This window comes from Adiantum capillus-veneris, chromosome 2, assembly GCF_014529385.1.
Source record: "Adiantum capillus-veneris isolate H3 chromosome 2, ASM1452938v2, whole genome shotgun sequence".
Lineage (NCBI taxonomy): Eukaryota > Viridiplantae > Streptophyta > Polypodiopsida > Polypodiales > Pteridaceae > Adiantum > Adiantum capillus-veneris.
Genome location: NC_140932.1, coordinates 135673929 through 135700083, shown reverse-complemented (window position 1 = coordinate 135700083; position 26155 = coordinate 135673929).

Here is a 26155-nt window from a genome sequence, read left to right as displayed (position 1 = left end):
AACAATAACCTACATTCTTATGCATATTGAAGCTACACCATATGCAAGAAGATCCTGACATCCTTCTCCCTTTTCTTTGTGAAGACTACCATCCAATCTTCATCTATCACATCCACATCAGACAAATGTTGGTACAGCTTGCCTTCCAAACTAAAATCGTACTCCTCATGTAGGTCATGTCGTGTAAAGAAGAATCTAATCTACTTGGGAAATTAAGCCTTCTGAGATGCTACTATTGGGCATAAAAATTCATAGGGAAGGGGATTAGTAAAAACACATCCACTGCCATGTAAAACTATGCATTCAAAAATAAAACTTATGAAATGTGGACATGGGAAAAATACTGGCAAACCTTTAACATCTAATTTTTTTACCACAAAGTGCTGATTTCACAGATTCATCCATTCATGAGAAGGAAATGGGTAATTACCATTGCTCTTATCAAAGGCAGGAAAGGTGTCCTTTGATGACATACTTGCACCACTCTTGGGCTCGCTGTTTCTGGAATGCAAGCTGGTGGATGACACCTCAACCGATGATTTGTTTGGAACGGTACACTTTTGCGGTGGGGTCTTCATTTCTGGTGTCCCAATTAAAAAAAACATCAAATCTCACACAACAATGAGTGCAACACCCTCAGTGTCAAGTGCACGAGAGAGAGAGAGAGAGAGAGAGAGAGAGAGAGAGAGAGAGAGAGAGAGAGAGAGAGAGAGAGAGGGCTCAAGAAGAAAACCAAACATTTCAACATTCTATGCAAGGAAATCTGACCCAAGAGAGATGAGCAAGCATCAGAAGGGGGAAGGGGAGAGAGAGAGAGAGAGAGAGAGAGAGAGAGAGAGAGAGAGAGAGAGAGAGAGAGAGAGAGAGAGAGAGAGAGATCTGACCAGCTTGAGGAGAAAATGGTTTGTAGCAATCTCGTGGCAGTCGTGGCACAGCATAGTGGAGAGTTAGCTCTGAAAGAGTCACAAAGCAAGAGCAATCCATGCAAAGAGGTTCGTGCGACCTCGGTGCATGCTAGCACTGAGAAGATTACCTTTTTCATGCTTGCATTTCAAAAAATGATGAAATTTTGAAGTGATATTTTCAAATCTTGGTACCCCCTTAATTGACTTAGACTAGACCCTCACCCAATCTGAAAGTACCAAAGTGACCACCAATTCTGCCCCAAAACCTGACCACCTTTTCATGTTATCACCTTAAAGAAGAATGTTATAAAAACATGAATCCATAATTATTGGAACCATGAAAAGAAAATAAGCTACACAGTTAACACATCTTATGCCAATTGTGCGCCTTTAGATCTAAACAACCTTTTTGTTTTTTGTGGACGTTGTTTAGAGTGACTATAGTAAACACTATTGATAATTGTAAAGACCATACAATCTCCTTTACCTTACGGTGTTGGTCCTTGGAGAAAACCCAAGGAATTCAAGGCAATTTGTCTCCCCATCCACATTAGTGCTCAGCTAATAATGCTCCATTTGGCCAACATCCCAAAAGTCCACCCTAGCACCAAGCGTAACTTTCTCACATAATGAGCTTCTCACATTCTCAAATATGCACACCTATTCCAACAAATGGTTGCATTTGGGAGAATTTGGACTATCAAAGGGGTCCTATAAGCATGTTGAATTTCTCTCTAAAGTTCTCTCTCTTTGCCAAGATGGACGCCCGGTAAAATTTTTACAAAGGACTCAAAATTTATCCAAAAAATAAATAAATTAGAATCATTTGTTGAGATATTTGTATTGATATATAGCATGCCATGAGAATCCTCATATTCTAGAAGATTTCATTTCTTGATATGACAACTTCGTCTTGTAAATAGAGTCTTTTCCAAATCACCGTTTTTTTGGAGAGGCCATAACTCTACAAAGAAACTCTAAATTTGTTGGATTTTGTGGATTTGGGACCTCCTTTTCAAGATCTTTTCAATAATATGTCACTCGATGGGGTTTTCTTGAAGCCTTCATGGACCATAGTATTGCCCACTTTGGACAAGAGAGAGAAAGTCAAACATTCCTATGAGGCCCTTTGAGTGTCCAATGTTTTTCGATCTCATCTACAAAGGCAAATTAGGTTGTATTAAAAACTAAGAGGTAACCTTTAATAAGAGATGTTCCATAAAGAACAAGAATAAAAGCAACAAGATTCACCACAAAAAAGTTATGTGATGCTACCATCATTCTACTCAAACTTTGTTTGCATGTTCAAGAATACTACAAGCGTCTTGTATCTCAAAACCCTCAATCCTTCATACAAGGGCATAGTAGCTTCTTTTAACTTCATGTTGTTCTGTGGGAGCCCTTCTGTGTTAATGAATGTGGAAATCATGTCATTGATCTCCAAATGTGGAGAATGCTTACAAGGCTGTACCTACCACTTTATTTATTTCTATTCTCCTTGTCTCCCTCTCTCTCTTTCATATTGGCTATATGTATCTATCTCTAGCAATCTCTATCTCTATTTCTACCTACATCTATCTTTACTTATTTCCCTCTCTCTCTATATCTACCTATTTCTCTTTATCCCTACACCCCCATATGTACTACATCTCTCTTTGCACTAGTTTCTCTCTATAATTCTATATATATAGTCATTCCTATTTCTATTTCTAAGTTTGTATACATTATTATTTTTATTTTCCATCTCTTTCTATTTACCTACCTTTCAGTGCTTACATGTACTTCATGTTGTTCTGTGGGAGCCCTTCTGTGTTAATGAATGTGGAAATCATGTCATTGATCTCCAAATGTGGAGAATGCTTACAAGGCTGTACCTACCACTTTATTTCTTTCTATTCTCCTTGTCTCCCTCTCTCTCTTTCATATTGGCTATATGTATCTATCTCTAGCAATCTCTATCTCTATTTCTACCTACATCTATCTTTACTTATTTCCCTCTCTCTCTATATCTACCTATTTCTCTTTATCCCTACACCCCCATATGTACTACATCTCTCTTTGCACTAGTTTCTCTCTATAATTCTATATATATAGTCATTCCTATTTCTATTTCTAAGTTTGTATACATTATTATTTTTATTTTCCATCTCTTTCTATTTACCTACCTTTCAGTGCTTACATGTACTTTGTCACACATTACCTCGCAAAAAAAGGCAATTATGTTTAAAAATAATGAAGCCATTCATCTTCAAAGCCTGCATAACCAACTCAAATTCTAGTTTTAGCATCTTGTTTTGACAGACAATCAATGTTCTTATGAAAAGCTACAAATTGTTTTAAAACTTTGGAAATATTTTTAATCTCACAACTGGTATTTTGGGAATTTTAGAAAATTTGAAGGGTATTTTGGAAATTTATGATAAAATATTGGAGGTATTTTGGGATTTTTAAAATTTGAGGGTTATTTTGGAAATTTCCACAAATTAGAGGGGTATTTCGGTAAACCATTTGTTCCATGTGATTTTAGGCACTCAAAAAACTTACTCTCTATAAATCTCATCCCCCCTTAACTTAGCAAGCCTTTGTGCCTCCTCACCTTGTTTTTGGCCTATCCCAAAGGGGTGAGGTCTTAGTGATGCCTTCCCTTTTTGCTAATGAAAAGAAGATATTTGTTTTTTCAAAAAAGTATAATTTTTTTATTGGCCCCAAGAGATATGACATGCTCATTACAATTTTAAGAAAATATTTGTTGAAACATGGAAAGGTGCAATTCTTGGGACTAGGAGAAGCCTCCAAGCTACTACAAAGATCCCCTATGGTGGGTCACATTTATCAAAACCAATTAATTTCCTAACTAGTATGTGACACGCGCGTTACTGCAGCCAAGAAAAGAATGCCTCTATTCTCATAGGGCTATCTTCTCTTCCAAGTGGTGGAACACTGTCAATACTCTCTTCCTACACTTATAGTTTATTGCATTTATAAAAGTGATGCATGACACAACCTCTTAGTGGATGTTGCAAAGCATTCTTTGATACCAAGATTGGAAGCTTCTCATAGACATTATTTTTCATGAGGTGCTAGTTTTTGTTCAACAAACTTAGGAGTGCTCTAATTCTATTGGTGTGTGTGTGTGTGTGTGTGTGTGTGTGTGTGTGTGTGTGTATATATATATATATATATATATATATATATATATATATATATATAGAGAGAGAGAGAGAGAGAGAGAGAGAGATTCCTTCATTTGGTCTACCTTGATCTAGCAATGCTACCAAGCTTGATTATAGAGATTAAATAAGTTAGCATGGTGTGAAGAGATGAGATCTAAGAGAATTCAATGTAATAATAAACTTTTTTTTAATAAATGGAGTGGGTTCTAGAATTGGATTCAATATCCCTGCTCCACTCTGTTACTTGCTTCTATCCTTGTACGTATGTATGGATGTATGTATACATATGTATATCTATATGTACACATAGTACACACACACACACACACACACACACACACACACATATATATATGCTTGAAGCAAAGATTTGTCACATAGGTCTTGAGACATCATGATATGTTCCAATTATGTATATATGTACACATAGCACGCGCACACACACACACACATGTGTGTGTGTGTGTGTGTGTGTGTGTGTGTGTGTATATATATATATATATATATATATATATATATATATATATATATATATATATATATATATATATATATATCTTAATTGTCTCTCTTTCTCCTCAAGACCCCTGCACCGATGCATGAGAGAGAGAGAGAGAGAGATGCAGTTTTGATGTGACTACAACCTTTTTTTTTAAATCTCATGTGCCTTGGAGCAATGGAAGGTTATATATGCCTTATCTTTCATGCTAACGTACTTAATACTCATTTATGGTTTTTTTAAAGAAGAAATTACATTACAATGCTTATAAAGTTGTACAAACATGTATTAGCATTAGGATACAAAACAATTGTAATGTAATTTATGAAGAAATTACATTACATTTCTTGTAATGTTGTACAGACATGTATTAGCATTAGGATACAAAAACACAACCCTCAAGACTTGTGTGCATGCTACATATGGCACCCCCAATGGCTGCATAAGATGAAGGTCTTCTTACAAAAGGTATTACCGCGGGCCATGCCAATTGGCGTGAAGGTTTTTTCTAGGGGAATTGGTCCATATAAATGCTTGCAATGTAGATTGGCTAGTGAAGATTTCTCTCACATGTTCAAAGAGTGCTCAACGATCTATGGCCTTGCACGGAAGATTTTCAAATGGGTACAAAAGACCTGGAAAATAGGATTCTTCAAGAACGATCTCTTCTTGGGAGGGAAGGTATTCAAGAGCCAAGAACTACTCATCGTAACACAAATTGTGAGATTCTGTTACTTCAAATAGATATGGATGGCAAGAAGAAACTATCAAATCTTCAAGAACTCCATGGAAATAGCTAAATTCACAGAGATAATCCATGAAAGCAGGAAGACGATCATGGCCATTGGAAAACAAAGGAACTTTGAGGAGTGGTATAGGACCATGGAACGCTGCAATGTCACACTTGCATGGGTGAAAGTGTGGGCTCATCCCATGGTTGTGGGGTGGCTCCCCTTTTAGCCAATGTATCTATGATCTTTTGAAGATGTTCGAGCATGGTAGGAATTTGTATTTTTTTGGTTTTTTCAATATAATCTACTCACCATTGTGAGTTTTGCAACTGTGCATGCTCATTGGAAGCTATAACAAAAAAAGAAATTGGTTTGAAATATGCTGAGAGAGATGTAATTTTGGCCTTTGTAATCCTTTTTAAGAGATGATGATGTGTTAGGGACTCCAAAATAAAAAAAGAAAGTACATAGCTTTGGGGGTTTTAACTCACATGGATCTCATACATTGAAGCCTAGTTTATAAATAATTGCTCCTTAGATTTTTTTTAAAAATGAGAAATTATTCTCAATGAGCATGAAAAGAAGGTTTTTCATGTTCCACGTGTGCTCTCCGTGTAACTAACTACATTTTCTTGATGTTCATAAAGACTTTCCGAGTTTAATACTCCATGCATTAACCAAAAGAAAAAATTATCATCATGCGTAGTTTTAAAAAGTATAAGGAAATGAATTGTTTCTAGCTCACAAATATGGGAGTGGTTATTTTTGTAGGTTCTCTTTGTATAGAGTAAATTCATTTACAGTATCATACACTTCAAAATGGCATTAAAAATTTGTTTTACTTTGGCTATAAATAAAAGACAAAAAGTGGCTTAAAATTTGAGGTAGGTCAAATTTCCATAAATTGATATCGCATAAAAGGAGTTTTCTAGCATGTGAGACTTATAGAAATGTCTAGAGAACGTGTAGATGGATACCTTAAATTACTTTTTGGAGGCAGTTTTCTCAAATATGGGCCTGCATGGAGGGCATGTAAAGATAGAGCAAAATAAGAAGAGGTCTAAGAATGGTCAAGACGTTCCAAAGAAGATCTCTATTGGCAGTGTGAAAGCTCGGCCCTTCCTATCAATGCCGACAAGTGACAGAAAGCGTAAAATCCAAAGTGCACAAGAAAGGAAAGCATTGAGATACAATAGGTGGAAAAATTTGCACAATGCAATGGTTGACCATGCAAACAATGGTGCAACAAGAACTCACAAGGAAATTATGTGAAAAATCTTGGATGCAATATTCAAGTTCTGTGAGCTCAATACATGGAGCGATATTGACTATACACATTTTCAAGAGGCTTTAGAGACCTTCTACAAGTCTTTCATAATTGCGTGGACAAATCGATGCACCACTCATTACATGGTATAATTAGTAATTTGTTGATATTATGGAAACTTATTTTCATATGAAGTTTTTGATGGTCTTCTATGCAGCACATTATATGCAACCACATGCCCTGTGCTGCAGTATGGTAGCTTGGCTATTTGATCTACACAAGGCATGGGGAAAACTCGCTATCAAGCTCATACTAGTTATTTCAGTCACACCCGCCATGGAGGTGGTGCAGACAAAGCCAATATCTTGGAGGAACTACATCAATGGACTTATCGCAAACTTATGCACAGGTCACACCACAAGAAACAGTCAAAGACAGTCCGATTGGCAAGCAAACGATGAAGGAAGGAATATGGAAGGCATTGTCTACCGCAATATGACATGTCGAGTGGCGGCTACAAAAAGACTGCATGGGAAAGATTTGGGCAACTCTGTCACAAGTTGTCTAAGAGCTCTTAAAGATAGCAAGTCTCTACAAAAACTCTTTGTATCATCCAATGACAATGTAATCTCACTTTTTAGCATTGTTATTAATTTCACAACAAACGAGAGAAACAAGAAAAATGATGTAATCCTTTTTGTTGCATTAGGAATATATATTGGAGCTTGTTTAGTCCTCTTCCTCGGGAAATGTTACCAAGTATTCTGAACTTTTGGCCTTGTGTGAGTAATCCACCTCCTCTTGCCTTCGTCTCTTGATGGAAACAACATGGCCAGCTTTTTTCATCAACGGCACATTTAGGTCGAGCACTATTGTCTCAATCTCTATTTCAACATGGATGGTTTCTTTTGTAGCAACCAAGATTGGCCGCTTATTGTGAAATAGAGAGTGCTTGTCATACTCCAATAATTGGCCAGGGTCTGTGATTCCACATGCTAGACCATATGTTGCTTGTGTCAAAAAATATCGACTTCACAAGCCATGTGCGCATGGGCCTTGACCAAACATTGTTAATGTTGCGTGCTCCTCCAAAAGCATAATCTTGTCTGTATTCCATCTGATGAGGGTGCATCCTAGATATCTTGATAGGTCATTGGAGAAGGAGGAATGGAAGACCAAAAAACTTGGATAGCTCAAATTCTTCAATTACTATGAGGGAGGAATTTTTTCCTAAGTCTCCTATGCCTCACCCGCGAGGACGAGGAATGAAGTTATCGTCATAAACAACCAGGTGTGAGCAATTAATAGCAAGGATTATTACATATAAAAGAAGTGTTAATCCATATACAATTGCAAAAGAAAAGAATATTGCACCTTCTAATTTTCATCTTCCTTAAGTAATTCCACATTCAATTAGTAAACACCATTGTCCGCTTTGCTTGGTGCCCTGGATATTGAGGCCAATGAGGACATCGATGAATTGGTTTTTCCCATGTTTGTTATTCCCAACTTTTCTTGCATTGCCTTCAACACCTCTTTCATTGGAAGTGTCGCCTCACACTTGGCTACATCATTGTAGATCATTGCAAGTACACTTGCTGGATCTACAAACTTACCTTCTGACACATGGGAATCTATCACAGAGTGTACTTGTCATGCTCAAGGTCTATGATGGCATCATTCTCTTCTAGATTCTATGCCTCTAGGGAGAGCCAATAGTTCTCTCGCAAGTCAAAAAGCTCCATGATATCATTGAGCATTACATATTGCAAATCACCAATCTCCCAAGTTGTACACCCTCCAAAACCTGTAAAGCTCCACTTCAATGAGGCACCAACTCGTCACCCCTGACAAACGGATCATCACCATGTGCTTGCTCTAGTGCATCCACATTCTCTTCCAAAATTAAGTGCAAGTATATAATGAAACATGCATAGTATTCAGCCATCCAACATTTGCGGTTATGCAGGGTGCATTTGATGTCACTTCTTTGTATATGTGTCGGAAGCTTCAACCAGCTCCTAGAGACGATATGTTTCTTTAACTGGTCAGAACTTATGTCCTTTGTATGCACAAGGTGTATTCCCTGCATCTCAACTATGCCGCTAGCAGTTTGTTGCTGGTAGGTGTGCTCAAATTCCGTAAAGAAGTGATGCCCAATAGCTATCCATTCTTTCAACAAGAACTCCAAATTAAACATTGGACTGATTTTTGCCTCGCGGTGATGGAGGCCAATACGGTAGAAAAAATGATATAGCTTGTCATTTGGCATTTTCAAAGAGCAAGGCACCTCCTCTTCAATCTCGATTTGGAAAGGGTCCATTGTGGACGATATGGTTGAACATAACAAGTAGGGAGTGACTAAGAAATATGTCGCAAAAGATAGGGATGCACGCTCAACTCACACATACAATTATGGGCACATAGGCGGTTCTTATTTATAGGATTCTCACAAAAGATCATGATGCCCATTGACGTAACGACCACCGTCATTGATGTCAGGGCCACCGTCATCATTGCTTTGACTAGATTGGAACTAATGTCCTACACATATACGTATATATATATATATATATATATATATATATATATATATATATATATATATATATATATATATATATATATATATATATATATATATATATATATATATATGTATATACATATATATATATATATATATATATATATATATATATATATATATATATGTATATATGTATATATGTATATATATATATATATATATGTATATATGTATATATATATATATATATATGTATATATGTATATATATATATATGTATATATGTATATATATATATGTATATATATATATATATATATATACATATATATATATATGTATATATATATATAATATATATATATATATATATTATATTATATATATATACACACACACACACACACACCTGTAGATTAGTGCCGCATGGCAAAAAACTTTCTTTTTTAATATTTCTTCTAAGTCCTTGTGAGAGGTGTTGACATTTTTGTACCTCTTTCTTTAAAGATGGCCATTGAATATTGGGTCACACACAATCTTTCTCGTCCCCTTCCACTTTTTTTTCTCAATTTGCTACAATGCTTCCAAGTGGTTTTTCAAACATGATTTTTTAGGTTTTTGGAATATATTGTAGTTTAAATACTTTATTGCTACACTTTTTTCAAGAAACATAATATTTTATTGTGATAAAAAAATGTTTTTAAAAAAATAGTGTCACGTTCTTGTTTTCTCTCACAAAGAGACCTTTTATTATTAAATTCTTTTCATAACCTTATGTAGGCCATAGTGAATTTTTACCTTGCTTGAATATTTTGATTTGCAAAGAGTCTTTTTATTTAAGGATTTAATAAAGATTCATTTCATTAAATGGTTGTACTATTCTCTATGTTTATCAAATCTATCTTTTATTTATGAAGGCATTAAAATTAAATCTATCTTTAAACTATTCTTTTGTTTTAGTTTTTCAATGTGTCTTTTTGTTTTGTTTTCATATAACAATGCGCAATGTGCACCTTTCACCTTATTATTTACGTGGAGTGTTTTCTAATATATAAACCATTAGTAATTATGTATGTACAAAGGATAATATGATTTATGTTTTTATTTTATTTTCAAATGATAATGTGCAATGTGTACTTTTCACCTTACTATCTAAGTGAGCCCTTTCTTAATCTATAAACCTTTTGTGATTATGTATGTATAGTGGATAATATAATTTTATATTAAAACACAACAAAAAATTCGGTGTGATTATAGGCACTCATTTAGACTTACTCTCCATAAATCTCATCCTCCCCTTAACTTAGCAAGCCTTCATGCCTCCTCACCTTGTTATGATACTCAAAAGTTCTCAAAAGGACTTTCCAAGATATTTGTCCTAGTGTGTGGCATTATATTGAGAACCACAAAAGAGGACACATGATGTCCTACTTTGCCCAAGGTGTTATAGATTGTGTAGGCTTCCCAATTCATATTTTGGGCCTTCTCATGGAGGCATACTTTGTGAACTCAAATGCACTTGATCGGGTTATTGAGCAACCAACCATATTATAACTTTATTACCATAAGAATATAGAGTCCAAGTGTTTATGAGACAGGGTGGGGAGGAACATGTACTCAAGGGACTCCACCAAATTTGGGTGGTCATTAATCTTGAATCTTGGTAAGGTTAATGCTAGTTTTCCTTATGTGCACAAATCTAGATGATACATTCATGAGTCTTATTTTTTCAGTGGTCCATGTTAACGTAGGGGCCATGTTTGTTAGAGTGTCAAAATATATCAAAGCATTGTGGTAGTTCATTTTTCTCTTTACCCACTCTTTGTGGAAACATGGAGACCTATGGAGTCTTGTTTGAGCTAAAGTCTTTAGTCTGAGTTGTTGATTGAAGCCATGTTATTTGGATTCTCCAATCTTACTTTTATTGTTTGTGTAGTGCGGCACATCAATGAAATTTAGGGTGATAGATAGGGACATGCTCCTCCAGTGTATGTGTGTGAGTGCATAACACACTTTTAGGTTCTTGGCATATTGATGAAAGACTTGCTTATGGTGCATTACCTCCCACATGTCTCTCTCTTTACCGAAGCTTCAAGAGAGCGTTGATGTGGACCCCTTCAGAGGAGCCACTTTTTGTGGAAGCTTTTGTTGAGATGTTGTACCCTTGCAGGGACACATGCTTGGAGTTTGCAAGAAGGATTACACTTGTCTCCTTGGCCAGCTTGACCTTTGGTCATGCATGTGCATCTTTGGATTTGAAACACAACAATATTTTGACTTGTGTGTTGTCGATACTCTATTCTAAAAAGTGAGCAAGGAATATACTTTGAACTCTATTGATGTAGACCAATAAGGAGGCAAATCCTTGGGTGAAACCATTTTGATGACTAGTCAAGATCTTACCATACAATAGGACTATGCATAAGTTTGTTTTCTTTGGTGTTTCTTTTTTTTAGGTCATGAATCCTATTATGGCATGAATTACGAGAATGTATAGAAAAAATGTACTTATTATATCCTTCGGTATTGTAATGGTCCCAATCCCGCCGACACCAAAAGCGGGATGGAACCTTTGACAGGTCTCTAGGCCTACTAAAGTCAAAGCCTTTAAACAAGAAAAATTCTGAGGAATTCACCCTTACCATTGGTTCACCCTTACCATTGGCAATGGTTTAGGTTCATAGCCCTAGAAGAGACCTAATCCTGTCTCGCAGTGGAAACGGGATCCTTAAAAAAAAAATTCCGGCCCTAAATCTTCATCCTTTAGATTAAGGTTTCTTTAGCCAACGCTTTTTTCCCTCTAACATATGTGAGGGCACAGCCGCTGGTGGATCCCTCGTCCAAGTGAAGTTTCTAAACGTTTTAGTGCGCGGGAATGGATAGTTACCTGACTAATCAGGTCCACCCGTCCATGATTGACAACCTTAGTCAATCCCCACTTACCACCCCGCACTCACACATGATTTTATTGTTGTTTAATTACTACCACATTCTTTCCACAATTTAAATAATGATTCCTTTTTAATTTTTCAACTGCATTTCTTTAAAGCAACCTTTTAAAACAGCATTGAAGACATTCTTTCAAAAAACAGACATCTTTAAACTTAAGACAAGGTACTGTCATTTTAAGGTATCACTGACCAGTACTAACTTGTCTCAAGACCACCTATACAAGGGTGAAAAACGGCACCCATTCCTTATTTATATAACCGGGGTGGAAAAAGTCTTCACCCAAAGTCCGCGCGTCCATACGCCAAAACCAGTTGCCCATACAACCGGGCGGTTCCTCTAGGATAAACTTAAAAGTACTATCCATAAACATAAACAAGCATGAGGTAAAGACTCCACACGTGCAGAGATAACCGACTCCTCCATGATGGTATCTCCATCGTTACTCATTACCTGGAGTAAAAATATTTCCAAGGAATCAGAGGTGTCTTGAGACAAGCTGTCTTAAGGATGGTCAAAAATTTCCTTCCTATTTCAACCAGTAATAACCCAATCATTTCTTTCCTAATTACAATCATTGATCGTGGGTTTTGTGGAAGTTACCTTCCTTTTTCAGCCAGTGTTTTCCTTCCTAACCCTTCGTATGCAATGCATAACTTAAAATGAACTCTAAAAGCTTATTAATGGCATAATTGAAAACCACCTGGGACTGGTCGTCCATCTGCTGTGGGACAGGTGCCCGTAAACTCTCCTCTGTTGGCATATGGCTAGGCCCTGCTTCATGGTCGTTAGTTGCTTTGTTGTGTTTGGTACTAGCATCTTCATCTTCCGTCAAAGGGTTTCCCCTGGTTCTCTTGGGGGCCATTTCGGCAGCCTTATAAAAATACTTAATCCATTAGAGAATTTATTGTATAACATTTATTTTTCCTTGTTACCCAAAAATAAGGGTTTTGAACCTTGGTTAATTCTTTGGTATTTAGATAATTTTATTTTTAATTTTTCTTATCCATTATATACAAAAATTGGTTACTTTTGACCAAAGTACGTCCCTAAACTATTTATCTAAGGTTAGGATAATTATAATAGATTTCCCAAAGTATATTCCTTCTTTGGTATTGATATCAAAGGGTTTATATTTACTTTACTATATTCCCTTTTTTAAATTTCCCACAAATTGTAGTAATTTTACTGGGATATATAGTTAAACTAATTTTCTAGTGGTAGCATAATTACCACAGGTTCCTTGAGGTCTAATAAACCTTTGATAAATATCTCAATTCAATTTAAGTCTATTTACTAATTTCCCCTATTTAAATTCCTCAAAAAAGATGGTATTTTAGCTAGAGTAATTAGCTAGATTAATTTTCTAGATTTCTCCTAGTTATCACGAGTTCTTGAACACTTGATTTACCCTTGATAATTATATGGAAGGATTTGAATTCCATTTACTAATTTTCCCTATTAAAATTTCTCAAAAAACAGGGTATTTTAGCCACGATAATTAGCTAAATTATCTTTCTGAACTTATCCTAACTATCATGGGTTATTCAACACCTAATTAACCACTGATAATTATATGGAAATTTTTGAATTCCATTTACTAATTTCCCCTATTAAAATTTCTCAAAAAACAGGATATTTTAGCTAAGATAATTAGCTAAATTAACTTTCTGAAGTTCTCCTAATTATCACGGGTCATTAAACACTTAGTTAACCACTGATAATCATATGGAAGCATTTGAATTCTATTTACTAATTTCTCCTATTAAAATTGTTCAAAAAACAGAATAATTTAGCTAAAGTAATTAGCTAACTTAACTTTCTGAACTTCTCCTAATTATCACAGGTACTTGAATATTCAATTAATCACTGATAATTATATGAAAGCATTTAAATTCCATTTACTAATTTCCCCTATTAAATTTTCTCAAAAAACAAGGTAGCTAAGATAATTAGCTAAATTACCTTTCTGAACTTCTCCTAATTATCACGGGTAATAAACACCTAATTAACCACTGATAAATATATCAAAGTAATTGAATTCAATTTACTAATTTCTCCTATTTAAATTTCTCAGAAACCAGAGCATTTCTGCTGAAGAAATTAGCTAGATTAATTTTTTGAGCTTCTCCTAATTATCACAAGTTCCTTTAAACCTAATTAACCCCTGATAACTATATCATAGCATTTAAAATCTATTTACCAATTTTTCCTATTTAAATTGTTCAAAAAATAGGGTATTTTAGCTAACTTAATTAGCTAGATTAATTTTCTGAGCTTCTCCTAATTATCATGGGTTTTTGAACACTTTATTAACCACTGATAAATATATCACAACATTCTAAATCATTTTACTAATTTCCCCTATTTAAATTGCTCAAGAAACAGGGTATTTCTCCTAAAATAATTAGCTAGATTACCTTTCTCAGCTTTTCCTAATTATAACTGGTTCTTAAACATCTAATTAACCACTGATAATTATATCACCTCATTTGAAATTCATTTACTAATTTCCCCTATTAAAATTGTTCAAAAAACAGAGTAATTATGCTTAATTAATTAGGAAAACTTATCACAAAATTATAGGATAATTTTTCTAGATTAATAACTATCTAATGCATCTCTGATTAATAATTCAACTTAACATAATCCTAATTAATATTTTTACCATTAATTCATGGCTAATTTGGCTAATTTCCTCCTTAATATGATAGGATAAATAATCAACTTAGTATTACTAAACTTAATAATAATAATCATCAGAGATTAATTAATTTAAAGAGGTTTTAAGAGCATGCATAGGCCTAATCTTTGATTTATTAGCAATTTATCTTAATCTAACCTTGCTAATTAAGAAAGATTAGGTTAATTACCGTTAGGGTTAATCAATTAGAGATTAAACTCTAATGATTTCTGCGTAGTGTTCTCTCTAGATGAGAGAGAGAGTAGCAAGGCTCCGAGTCTAACAAAATATGAAGAGAATGGTCCTATTTATAGCTTTTTCTGGGCATCTGGCAGCTTTTGGCAGCTTTCCCCTAGTCCAAGCAACCCCCCAGGCTGAAATTTGCGCATTTTTCTGCCATCACTGCCCCTGGCAAGTTTCCACAGCTTCCACACTCACCCCATACCTTCCAGAATTTGCATGTTTGATTTTTGCAGATTTTCCATGATGAAATTTGGAATTTCCTATTTAACTCTAGAACCTTAGTGTAAAGAAGTCTTTGCTAATGATTAAAATGAACCCATCCAATTTTTTTTATTAATTAAATTTCTATGGTAATTTTCCAGGTCCCGTAACTGTTCCCGTTTTTATCGGAATCAGATTCTGAAAATTTCTAGACATGGTAAAGCTCTGCTTATAATTCCAAAAATACCAAAATTAATAGTGTTTGGAGTCCTGCAATAGTATTTTCCATTAAGTTTTTCAAGCTTAGTACAGTTTTGAAGGTTTCGGAAACTGGAAACCTTACAATCATCCCAACTTAAGGATTTGAGATGTCCTCATCTCAACCGAAATTGGGAAAATCCTTGTGAAGGGATACTTCATCCTCCCAGGTGGCATCCTCGGTAGGGTAGTCCTTCCATTTGACCAAATATTCTTTGATAACCCTGTTTCTTAGACTCCTTTCCCTGGTATCAAGAATACAATCTAGTTGGAGTTCAAGAATTCCTTGCTTCTGTATCACAATTTGTTCGTCATCTAGAGTATGATTTGGATTTGGGATGTAGGGTTTTAGAAGACTGATATGGAAGACATTATGGACCTTGAGATGCTCAGGCAATTTTATTTTATAAGCTTGATCGTTGATTACTTTAATCACTTCATACGGTCCACAATATCTCGGGCTTAGTTTTTTGTATTTTCCCAAGGATAAAGTGCTTCTTTTTTGCCGAACCCTTAGAAATACTTTATCTCCTTGTTTGAAAACCCGATCAGTCCGTTTTTTATCAGCATATTGTTTCTGGCAATCCTTGGCTGCCTGAATGTCTTGCCTTATGGATTTGGTTTGGGCATCCATTTCCTCTAACATTTGTTTTGAAGCTTCGACCCTTGTAGTAGGGTCCCATAAAGAGCATTGAATGGGGACATCCCAATGCTTTGATGAAAAGAAGAGTTATAGGCGAATTCCACCAAAGGAAGAAATTGGATCCATTTCCGAGGTTCTCTACCACAATAGGCTCTAAGGATGTCTTCAATGACTTGGTTTACTCTCTCTGTTTGGCCGTCTGTCTAGGGGTGATAGGATGTACTGAAACATAACTGAGTTCCTAAGGATTCAAATAAAGCTTTCCAGAATTTTGAGGTGAATTTCGCATCTCTGTCACTGACTATTCTCTTAGGAAGCCCGTGCAATCTGAAGATTTCTTTGATAAAGAGACGGCTTATGTCTGATGCAGTATAAGTTGTTTTTACAGGCATCAAGTGGGAGACTTTAGTCAACATATCCACTACCACCATAATGGAGTCATAACCCCCTTGAACAGTGGGAAGTCCTGTTACAAAGTCCATGATAATGAGTTCCCACTTCATCTGCGGAATGTCCAGAGGTTGAAGTTTTCCTGGCATCATTACTCGTTCAGCCTTAATCCTTTGACAGGAAAGACATTGTCTGATGTAGCAAAGTATATGTCCTTTCATTCCTGGCCACAAATAGCTTTTCCTTATGGCATTAAGGGTCTTTGCATAGCCGGGATGGCCGACAACTGGAGCATTGTGTCCTTCATAAAGGATTAACTCCTTTAATGTTGGATTTTTAGGAATGTAAAGCCGATACTTATAATAGAGAAGCCCTTCTTCAAGTGAATAATCCTTGATTTTGTCTTTCTCTTTTTCTTTTAGATCCTGTTGATTGATAACCTGTAGAAGTTTTTGATAATCTTTATCTTCCAGGGAAGCTTCCTTAACCTTGTAGAGGATTGGATTGTCAACCGTGGAAATAGCCCCAAGAAAAACCTTACGTCTAAGGGAGTCAGCAACCACATTCTCTTTCCCTGGTTTATATTTTATCTCAAAGTCATATTCCTGTAAAAGTTCAATCCATCTTCTCTGCCTCATGTTGAGTGTTGCTTGTGAGAAAATCCATTTTAAACTCTGATGATCGGTGATCAATTGAAACTTTCCCCCTAGAAGGTAGTGCCTCCAAATTTTTAGAGCATGGATGACAGCTAGAAGTTCCAAATCATGAGTTGGATAATTCAGCTCGTGGATTCTTAATTTTCACGAAGTAAAGGCGACTGGTCTACCTTCTTGGTTTAAGACTCCTCCTATACCAAGACCGCTGGCATCTGTTACTACTTCAAACTCTTGAGTGAAGTCGGGAAGTTTGAGTGCGGGAGCTGATGTGAGATTTTGTTTTAGTTTGAAGAAACAATCTTCCTGTTCTTTCCCCCAGGTAAGTTTGGCTGACTTTTTAAGTAGCTGCGTCAAGGGAGCGGCGACAACTGCATAATCTTTGACAAAGATTCTATACCATCCTGTAATGCCCAAAAATCCTCTAATCTCACTGACTGTTTTGGGTTGTGGCCAGTCTACTAATTTCCCCTATTACAATTTCTCAAAAAACAGGGTATTTTAGCTAAGATAATTAGCTAAATTAACTTTCTGAACTTCTCCTAATTATCACGGGTCATTGAACACCTAATTAACCATTGATAATTATATGGAAGCATTTGAATTCTATTTACTAATTTCTCCTATTAAAATTGTTCAAAAAACAGAATAATAATTATATGGAAGCATTTGAATTCCATTTACTAATTTCCCCTATTAAAATTTCTCAAAAAAAGGGTATTTTAGCTAAGATAATTAGCTAAATTAACTTTCTGAACTTCTCCTAATTATCACAGGTTATTGAACACCTAATTAACCACTGATAAATATATCAAAGTAATTGAATTCAATTTACTAATTTCCCCTATTTAAATTTCTCAAAAACCAGAGCATTTCTGCTGAAGAAATTAGCTAGATTAATTTTTTGAGCTTCTCCTAATTATCACAAGTTCCTTTAAACCTAATTAACCCCTGATAACTATATCATAGCATTTAAAATCTATTTACCAATTTTTCCTATTTAAATTGTTCAAAAAATAGGGTATTTTAGCTAACTTAATTAGCTAGATTAATTTTCTGAGCTTCTCCTAATTATCACGGGTTTTTGAACACTTTATTAACCACTGATAAATATATCACAACATTCTAAATCATTTTACTAATTTCCCCTATTTAAATTGCTCAAAAAACAAGGTATTTCTCCTAAAATAATTAGCTAGATTACCTTTCTCAGCTTTTTCTAATTATCACTGGTTCTTAAACATCTAATTAACCACTGATAATTATATCACCTCATTTGAAATTCATTTACTAATTTCCCCTATTAAAATTGTTCAAAAAACAGAGTAATTATGCTTAATTAATTAGGAAAACTTCTCAAAAAATTATAGGATAATTTTTCTAGATTAATAACTTTCTAATGCATCTTTGATAAATAATTCAACTTAACATAATCCTAATTAATATTTTTACCATTAATTCATGGTTAATTTGGCTAATTTCTGCCTTAATATGATAGGATAAATAATCAGCTTAGTATTACTAAGCTTAATTATAATAATCAGCTTAATATGATAGGATAAATAATTAGCTTAGTATTACTAAGCTTAATTATAATAATCAGCAGAGATTAATTAATTTAAAGAGGTTTTAAGAGCATGCATAGGCCTAATCTTTGATTTATTAGCAATTTATCTTAATCTAACCTTGCTAATTAAGAAGGATTAGGTTAATTACCGTTAGGGTTAATCAATTAGAGATTAAACTCTAATGATTTCTACGTAGTGTTCTCTCTAGATGAGAGAGAGAGTAGCAAGGCTCCGAGTCTAACAAAATATGAAGAGAATGGTCCTATTTATAACTTTTTCTGGGCATCTGGCAGCTTTTGGCAGCTTTCCCCTAGTCTAAGCAACCCCCCAGGCTGAAATTTGCGCATTTTTTTGCCATCACTGCCCCTGGCAAGTTTCCACAGCTTCCACACTCACCCCATACCTTCCAGAATTTGCCTGTTAAATTTTTGCAGATTTTCCATGATGAAATTTAGAATTTCCTATTTAACTCTAGAACCTTAGTGTAAAGAACTCTTTGCTAATGATTAAAATGAACCCATCCAATTTTTTTTATTAATTAAATTTCTATGGTAATTTTCCAGGTCCCGTAACTGTTCCCGTTTTTATCGGAATCAAATTCTGAAAATTTCTAGACATGGTAAAGCTCTGCTTATAATTCCAAATATACCAAAATTAATAGTGTTTGGAGTCCTGCAATAGTATTTTCCATTAAGTTTTTCAAGCTTAGTACAGTTTTGAAGGTTTCGGAAACTGGAAACCTTACAGGTATTTCTATTTTGTGTGCTGTAGTTTTGATATTCAACAATATTTCAAGAGGTGCACAAGATTTTGACTAGTGATAAATGTGACTTGTAGATGACCATGTCACTCCATATACATGTCCCTTGAACTTACTTTGGTCAATCATGTTGATGCCTAATTGGTGGTAGCCTTGTCTTAAAAGTATGCACAACAATATGTTCTGTTGAAACAATATGTTTGCTTGTGCTTACCACTAATTGCAATGGCTAGCCTCCAAATAGTATGCAGTGGTGTTCATTTGAAAACTCATTCGGTTTTGGGTTTGCTCAAAAAAAAATTGCTCGCCCTTTTATAAGACCCTCTTCATAAACCCATATTTTTTGTTGGTCTGCATCATAATGTTGTCACCTATTTACATAAACACCCTAACAACAAAAAGCATCTTTCAATACTAGGGTATGAAGATGGGTGGGTATATGAGGCTTTATGTGTATATGATGCTTTGTTTGTGTCACATGTAGGCTGGACTGCATCAGAGTTAGCTCAATTGACTTCTCACTCTAATTGTTATCTTTTATTACATGCATGTCTTTTTGGCTTGACCCCCTAAAACCCTTAAAGTTTTTTTAAAAAGAATAGGGGTAAGGGTGAGCTACATGTTGTTCTATGAAATTTGGTGAAAGTACATTTGATAACTACCTTGTGGACCAATCACCAATTATTAAAATGGATATAAGCTCTTTAAATTCTCAAGAAAATTTTAATAAAATTGATTATACCAAAGAAAGTCCACAAGGAAGATTTTTTGGACTACATAAGTAGTCCTTAGTGAAGGGTGGATTTTGGGTGCAAATCTAAACCATTGGAAAAAGCTTGTCGATTAATGCCATATGGCAAGCTAATGATATTTGTAAATAAATTTTTTAAAGCCCTTGTGAGAGGGTGTTGACATTTGTGTACCTCTCTCTTTATTTAAATAAATCATTGTTACACTTGTTTCCAAAAAGTATGATACTCTATTGTGATAAACAAACATTTAAATGCTATTATTACTTTCTCATTTTTCCTCTCACAAAGAACCCTCTTATTAACTTGTTGAAGTTTGTAAACTAGTCCCTTTCTTTGCTCTAAAATGTCAACTTGAATGTTCACCACCCCAAAAAATTTGTGAGTTACGCCACCTTAAAAAAAACAAGGTGAGGAGGCACGAAGGCTTGCTAAGGTAAGGGGAGATGAGGAATAGTAAGTTTAAATATGTGCTTACAATCACATGGAATTTTAATTGTGCTTTAATATAAAATCTTTCATTGAAAAAGATTTAAATAACTCTTCTTTTAGGTTTTTGATGTCCTGCATGTTAGCACTTGAAATCAACATGTCATCAACATACAACATTAGGATGATGAACTTCCCATCTCCCAAATTCTTTGTGTAGACGCAATGATCTGAGTTGCACCTTCTGAATCCATGATTCAGCATCCATCGATCGAAGTTTAAGTACCATTGTCTTGATGCTTGCTTTAAACCATACAAGATCTTCTTTAATCTACAAACCATTTTCTCATTACCCCTTACTTCATACCCCTTTGGTTGAAGCATGTAAATTTCCTCCTCTAAGTCACCATGAGGGAATGCCATATTTACATCCATTTGCTCGAGTACTAGCTCTTTAAAAATGACAAATTTCCTTTAATTATCTTACAAGATTCTTTAGTTAAGATTTTTTTATTATTAGGGTTGCCGACGAGACGACTGCAATTATCTCCTCTCTCTCTCTCTCTCTCTCTCTCTCTCTCTCTCTCTCTCTCTCTCTCTCTCTCTCTCTCTCTCATCATGGCATGCCTCAAAGTGTGTGCATGGCTGTCATTAGATCTAATATCTAACCAACCCAAATGATTTTCTCATATTAAACTGATCATTTAATGTGGGATAATAAACGGAAACAAGGGTTAGAATATAGACATGTGCTTACGGATCTATCTCAACACTGGGCCAATGATGGTAAAGGGGTTCAAATGAGAGATGGTATGTCAAAGAGAAAGGTTAACTAATGGGGCTTAAAAGACCTTAGGGTTAGCTTCATTAAATACCTCCAATGGTTAGTATAAAAATTCCTTTGACCTTAGGCAAGCTAGGGCTGAGCTTGAGGTGGGAGCCCGACCTAAGCTTGATGTGCTTGTCGTGCTTGATGACTAAGGTGCGTGTTTAGTGACTAAGGTGCTTGAGGTGCTTGTCCTGCTTGATGACTAAGGTGCGTGCTTGGTGACTAAGGTGCGTGCTTGATTACTAAGGTGCTTGAGGTGCTTGTCATGCTTGATGACTAAGGTAATTGAGGTGCTTGTCATACTTAATGAGGAAGGTGCTTGAGAAGCTTCCCATACATGGGGGTAAGGTGCTTGAGTCAAAAAGAAACCCTACAAACTTAATGAGGAAGGTGCTTGAGAAGCTTCCCATGCATGGGAGGTAAGGTGCTTGAGTCAAAAACAAACCCTACAAACTTAATGAGGAAGGTGCTTGAGAAGCTTCCTATGCATGAATGTCCCAAAGTTAGGGGAATCTTTGACTTAACCTTCCACTCACCCAAAGGACACATGGGACACATGTCAGACTCTCCCTATGCTTAACCACATGGTGTGCTTGAATGCTATTGGTTGGGCTAAAGAGGGGTCCAATGAGCTTCTAGTTCCATCCAACAAATATCTATATATTTTCAAGCGCCCTCTCTCTAAGGGGTAAGGAGGACACTTGTCCAAAGACGACCCATGTACTTGAATGCATGTTGCATGTAATTGGCTAGGGGGGAGAGGGGTCCAATGAGCTTGAAACATGTGTAAAAGCTACAACTCACCCCAAGCAAGCAAGGGGGGTGCTGGGGGGATATACACCACACACACACACTCATTTTGTGGATCCATTCTCACTTAGTGAAAGTTGATGAACTCCACCTCCTTCTCCAAGCTTGTGAGAAGTGAGAGCCTACACCAACACTCTTGGCTATGGAATGCAACCAAGAGCCATGCTTCAATGCTTAAGCTTGACATCTTCTCCATCTTCATTACTATGCTATTATGTATGCTAGCGAGAAGAGTGATGATAAGTGAGGAACTATTTCTTTCTCCTATGGAATGTTTCTTCTTCCTCTTCCCTATCCTAATTCCCTGCTAGCTCTCTCCACCTTCGAAGGTGTTTGAGGCCTTGGGACTGAGGCTTGGGATAGTTAATGCTTTCTACAAAGTTTATGTTATGTTTGTGATGCATGAAGCTTTCCATCTTCATTGCATCACCTAGGTCACAAGGAACACAGAGATTGTATTGTACCAGTCTCTCTTGATGGGAGAAACTATAATACAAATGCATATTGGAGGGGGGACCGGCTTCATATGAATCCGGTCCTCAACTATTGTCATATTCTCTAAACTCTCTCTCTCTTGTAAAAGTATTGTTCATGCCAATTTAACTAAAGTACCATGTTTATGTTGCTACCATCAATTAAGTTCACCCGCTATGCTCACAAAGTACACAAAAGTGCTTCACTTAATTTCCTAATTCCGCTACTCTCAAAGTTCATAGGCCATTTCCATTACATTGGTATCAGAGCATTTGGTTTCTCTTTTCTTGCTTAAGGAGAGAGGTCCTTAAGTAGCCTATTAATGGTTGTTTTTGTTAATTATATTAGGGTAAGTGGAAATGGGATCTATTATCGGTTTTGTTGAGCCTACTATGTGGAATATGGTGCACACCTCAGGAGCTTTGGTTAATAATGGAGTCTTTTTAGACTTGCCTACGGCTTTACCATTATTGAGCCATAAGAAGTTCGAAAGGAGCTATCCCTCGACAACTTTGCTATGTTAGACTCACTCCATTACTCTCTATAATTAACCAATTCGAGCCGTGGGTATAGATACTTCAGTGCCTATTTTCAACGGCTAAGAGGAGTAGCAACTAAGGTTTTGAATTGCCAAAGCATACACTAAGTAAACACATAAGTTTAATTAACATGGCTAACAATAACCAAGAGATTAGAATGAACATTGATAACTTTGATTTTGCACATGAAGGTGCTAATGATGATGCCCCCATGTTTGTTAATTATCTTGTTGCTAGGTTGCAACAAGCTATGGGCAACCCTGCTTTGCAAGCCGAAGTTACTTAACAACTTCGTGCTTATGGGATTTCCTTTCCTCTCCAAGAGGAGAGAGAGCTTAGGTGGCCTCTTGATGAGACCCCCAAAAGAAGTCTCTCTCCCATACGAGAGGAGGAATCCAAAGATCAAGAACGCAATGAATCCCTAAATTCCTTTGAAGATGTGGCTCCACGAAGAAGGTAGACTAAACGATCTCCGACTCCTCCCAAGAGGAAACGGTTAACCCATAGTCCTTCTCCTCATCACTCCAAAAGGGAAGAGAGGAAACCAAGGAAGAAAAGGGCAAGAAAGAGGTCACCCTCTTCTCCTTCTTCTTCACCTTCCTCCTCTACCGATGAAAGCTATGGCTATTCTCCTAGAGAATATAAGAGGGGAGGACATCACAAATCTTACCCTGCATGGCGAAGGTCACAAAAGCTCAAGAAATTCAAAGAGGGAGGAAAGAGTGTCGCTTTTCTCACCTATGATGGCACCTTTGCTGCTACCAACAAAGTATTGGCCTTCATCCAACAATTTGAGGTGGCATTTGGAGACGAGGGCTTCACGAAGTCCTCCAAGCTATGCCATGTAGCTATGCACTTCCAAAAATCGTCTCATCAATGGTGGACTAGCCTTCGTGGCAATGGCGAAGCCCCGAAGACATGGAAAACTCTACAAGTTTCCATCATGAAGCAACTCCTTGCAAGCGACGCAAAGGATAAAGTGCTCACCAAATGGCGGAGTTTGAGGCTTCTCTCTCATGAGTCTATCCACAAATGTGTGGACAAGTTTTGGGATTTACATCTCAAGGCTAATGTCTTTCAAAAGATAGACTTTGCTGAGCAAAAGCAACAATTATGTGTGGGTTTACCTGAAGAGATGGCCGAGTATGTCAACTCTCAACGGCCTGGTTCTATCAGCGAACTAATCCACCATACCATGGTTGCTTCACGAATCAATTTCCAACAAGGGGTTAGACGGAATGTCAAGCCCATGGAAAGACAAAAGTGAAGAAAAGGAAAAAAGTAATGCCCAAAATTCTTCCCAAGGCCATTCCAACAACAACAACAACAATCGGCCCAAGGATTAAGAAGTTTACAAAGGTAAAAATAAACTCTCTCCTGAAGAGCTTGAAACTTTTCGCAAGGATCACAAATGTTTTAAGTGTGGGGAGCAAGGACATGGTTATCGTTCTTGCCTCAAAAGAAATGCTCGCAATGAGACTCCTAGAGCTTCCACTATCGAAGCTCCAAAAGAGGATGCTTATTGCAAAGTATCACCTCTCTCCTATGCTTGAGGAAAGGTAAGGGAGCATGATGCCTTCATCTTGTTTGACCCTGGTTCTACTCAGAACCAGGTAAGGGAGCATGATGCCTTCATCTTGTTTGACCCTGGTTCTACTCAGAACTTTATATCAATGGAGTTGGCCACCAAGTTGGGCATTCAAGCTTTTGAGATGAGAGATGATGTAACTGTCGATGCTACTTTCAAGGGACAGCAAGCCTCTGTTACTCCCTTGATTGGGAAGTTGAGTCTTCGTGTCTAAAGCTATATCGACAAAGAAGACTTCTTTATCTCTCCTCTCCAACATGAGGATGCTATCCTAGGGGTACCATGGTGCAACCGCATGGCTGCCAACATGAAGTTCCCTGAAAGGAGAATCTACTTCACCTACTACAGGGGAAAGAATATGTATATAGATGCTAATGAGTCTGGTCGTACTATACCACTTGTAAATCCTCTTGCTCTTGATAAATCAATGAAGAGCTCAGTTTTTGCGTACGTAATTTTTGTCAAAGAGTCCCTAAAAGACCCTAATGTTTCATCAAAGGTGAATGGTAGGAATCAAGAAGAGATAGGCTTGTCTAACTTTCTAAAAGGATTCCAAGATGTGTTCATTGATGATATCCCTATGGACTTACCTCCAAAACGAGAGAATGATGACCATCGAATTGAGCTCCTATCAGGAAGCTCACTGCCTAACAAACCTCCTTATTGAGTTTCACAAGCTCAACAAGAGGAGATCATGAGGCAAGTACAAGAATTGGTAGACAAAGGGATGGTGAGGCCTAGCTCCTCACCCTTTTGTTCTCCAGTCCTTTTAGTGCAAAAGAAAGATGGTACATACCACATGTGTGTGGACTATCACACATTAAACCATATCACTATCAAAAATAGATTCCCCGTATCTCAGGTAGAAGATCTGTTTGATAAGCTACAAGGTTCTACCTACTTCAGCAGGATTGACCTTAAAAGTGGCTACCATCAAATAAGGATAGTGAATGAAGATATCGTAAAGACCACGTTTCGTACAACATTTGGCCTTTATGAATACTAGTCTGCCTTTTGGCTTGACTAATGCACCAACTACATTCAATAGATTAATGGAGAAAATTTTAGACCCTACCGCAAATTCACTGGAGTGTTCTTTGATGATATCATCATCTACTCCAATTCCTCGGAGGAACACGAGCAACATCTCCAAGTGATTTTTCAAGCATTAAGGGAGAATCATCTTTTCCTCAATCAAAAGAAAAGAGATTTTTTTCTTCAAGAGATTCAATACTTATCTCTCAAGATGGTATCTGTATGGATCCATTAAAGTTGAAGGTAATA